Genomic DNA, 3698 nt, shown 5'->3' on the forward strand with positions numbered 1-3698 from the left:
TTGATTACGCAGAACTACCGGTTAGGTTTACACGCGTGCCCCCGTTTTAAGCCCCCCTCCCCCTCCTCCACCCGGTTTGGTCCACCCGCGGGACCTTATCACCGGTTAGACCCCCCCGCGCGACCCGAAATATTCCCCCCCCTTCCCCGCACCACCCTGAGATCCCTTGGTTTGAATCCGCATATACATTCTACTAGCTTTTAACATGTAAGGTATAGCCCAAGTGTGCGCTGAAGCGACATTTTAATTCATAGCGACTGTGATATCTATACGATTTTTCTGAAAAAGTAGGATATGATGCAGGGCGATGCTATAAACAACATAAAAAAAACGGGCATTCGTAGCGGTGCCGTTGTTGAGTTATCGAAGTTCGAAGTGGTATATCCGACAGCACTTCGAAGCGAGTTGCCGCATGGAAGGAAAGCCACCGCTGAGACGCGGTAACGCCGCGCTCGCAGCACATGTGCGTAGTAACTCACTGTCTAATCTTTTTTTTTTTCACGAATATGCCATTCGATCTGCGATATTGATAAGACATTATACGCGTTGATCGTCCTTTAACCTCACTAACATATGCCTGACGCTTGACGTTACGCAGCTCATGTCCGTGTCACTATCTCTTTCACTCCTATCCGCAACGTTGCCGGGTCTAAGCTTTTCTCAACGCAAGGCAGTGTGCGTGTATACATACAAAACATCGAACTCCGTTTACTTGTTTCCGTGAGTACATTCAACAAAAAATGTATTTGCATGGGAAGCGGAGTGGGGGAAGAGATGCGCTATGCACCGAAAAGTGAGCGTGCAGTAAACTTTTGGCTACGATTACAGCTGGTGAAGGTCCTTAAAGACTCCAAACCCTCCTTGTAGAGTGTGTGTGTGTGTGTGTGTGTGTATATATGTGTGTGTGTGTGTGTGTGTGTGTGTGTGTGTGTGTGTGTGTGTGTGTGTGTGTGTGTATTTGCATACCACAAGGAGTTAGACCCCGTGGTTCGTTAAATCCTCTGTCGGCGGTGTCTCGAATTCGTATTACACTGTGTTCACATACTGTCTCAAGCGGTTGTTTGGGACACTGCCGACAGAGGGCCGAACAAAGATCTGTCGTAAAAAAAATTTGCATACAATGTTGTAAATGTAATTAATGCATCCGCGGAAAGTCTAGCAGATTTTTGACCGTGCCAAAATCTTTAAAGAAAACCTTCATAAACTTGTGCTGTCTCGGAACATTTTTTCGCTTGATTTTTTCCCTTTGAGACATTTTGTGCGACTTTAATTCAAATTATAACTAATTTTTTTGTTTTCAAATTTGTGATTAATTATGACGACAATAAATGAAAAAACTGCTTGTTGCCTTAGTTGTTGTTTTTTTATTGAAGATGGCAAAAGTCGAAAATATGTTGCTAAAGCACTTGATTTGTCAGTGTCAACTGTGCAACGTACTTACGTTAGGTACTTAGACACCAATTCTTTCCAGAGAAGGCCTGGTTTGGGACAACCTCAATGTACCACAGACATTGATGATCGATTCATTGTTTTAAACTCATTAAAAAATAGACTCCGAACAGCTGTCCAAATTCAAAATAATTTAAAAAATGTCTGCAACGCGAACGTGTCCGTTAACATTGTTCGGAGAAGATTAGTGAAACAAAATCTGTTTTCTCCTAATCAAGCAACTGTACCTTTGCTTAAACGTGTAGCTCGACTCAATTTTGCACATGAGCATAGAGACTGAACTTACGCAGACTGGAACAAAGTACTTTTCAGCGATGAAAGTCGTTTTTGTCTTTATTCTCCAGATGGACAAAAACAAATTTGTCGTCGCAGTGGAGAACGTATTGCACATTGTACTGTAAGTCAGAGGCGTAACTACAATGGAAGCGGTGTAATGATTTGGGCAGAAATTTCAGCGAATGCTCATACAGATATGCATTTTTTTGACAAGAACATGAACGCAGATGTATACGTAGAAGAAGTAATCATTTCATACGTTATTCCGTACGCACCCTTTATTGAAGATAATTTCTTGTTTATGCAATACAATGCTTGACCACACATTGCGAGAATAGTGCTTGTTTTTTTTTTGATAAAGTTGGCATAAACCGACTTGATTGGTCAGCAAATAGTCCAGATTTAAATCCCATAAAACACTTAATGGACAATCTTGGTAGGAAAATACAAAGTCACGTACCTGCTCCTTAAACACTACGAGAACTTTAAAGCGTTCTTTAAAACAATTGCAATACGATAACGCATGATATTAAAGGATTAGTAAGTAGTGTGCCTCATCGTATGAATGAAGTAATACGCGCACGAGGAGGTCATATACATTATTAGTGCAAATGTGCACGCACACACACACACACTCTACAAAGAGGGTTTGGAGTTGTTAAATACTGTGGAATTGACGATCCACTGGGTCCTTATCCTTGTGGTATGCACACACACACACACACACACACACACACACACACACACACACACACACACATGTAATAAACATATTATATTAAAAATTTTAAGAACTATGTTAACCAATATTTTTTTTTTTCAAATGTCCCTTTATATTCTTTCGTTATCAGTAAAATAATTTTAAATTATTAAGGTATAAATTATCAATTAATGCTAAGGTAGTTATTTGTTACGAACAAAATAATAAATTAATCTTTATCCGTTATTCAGAATTTATAGAATTGTTGTGTTCGGAGATGGTCCAAGCACGTCGGTAGGTATTTCGGGATTTGTTTTTGCCCAAAGAGTTAGAATACACGTGACAGCAGCAGACTAGGTTGCCAATCAAGAAACACTTTTCTTGTCGCAATATATATATATATATATATATATATATATATATATATATATATTGTGTTGGTGATATCCCGTTTGGCTGTCCGTCACAGGGATCGTAAGATCCGAGCGAGGAGCGCACGATGCGGCTTTACGCCCTCTCAGCTCGGAGACGGACGTGTCGGCGCGTGCGCTAATAATTCCGCGTTTTGGTTCTGTGCGCTTGTGTTCGTCCGTTAATTTTAGCGACATTTTACGGATCGGCGGCTAGCGGCTATTCATTTTTTTTTTGTATCGACGAAATCTCACCCGGCGAACAGACTGCAAGAAGGAGGACCTTCCGCCACTTGAGATCTTTTGGATCGTGCGCAGGATCGCAGTAGCGCTCGGTGATCCCTCTTCATTTAATTACGTATCTCTTACCGTCGCGCCTGTACGCAACAGTAAGGCCGCTGAAATTGCAGGACGCAAAGAGGAAAGGTCCGGCGCAGGGGATGTCGACACTCCACGCAGAGCATCGCGTAGGAGACCCCGGACGAGGAGCCGCGAGAGAAAGTTCCTGACGTGGTCCCGAGCGCGGGGGCACCGGACGTCGAAGAGTCCGTAGGGATAGCCGTCCGGCCTCGGGAAAACCGCGGGAAGAGTCTCGAGATGCCCGAAGACACCGACCTACCTCGAATTGCGCGCCGCGGCGCGACAGCCTGATTAGAGGGTCGCGAGGACCGCGTTGTAAGGCGGAACCAATAGAGCGGCGCGACGAACCCCTGTGCGTGGGGCGAGAGATCCTGCGTGCCGCCTGCCGAATTTCCTCGCGCTATCGATCACTTCGCTGTGGATTGCCCAAGAAGCTGCCACGAGCTGGGACGACGGAAGCCGCTAACGACCACATTTCCGAGCACAACCAGCGTCGTGGTGAG

The sequence above is a fragment of the Solenopsis invicta genome, chromosome 5, assembly GCF_016802725.1.
Source record: "Solenopsis invicta isolate M01_SB chromosome 5, UNIL_Sinv_3.0, whole genome shotgun sequence".
NCBI classification, from domain to species: domain Eukaryota; kingdom Metazoa; phylum Arthropoda; class Insecta; order Hymenoptera; family Formicidae; genus Solenopsis; species Solenopsis invicta.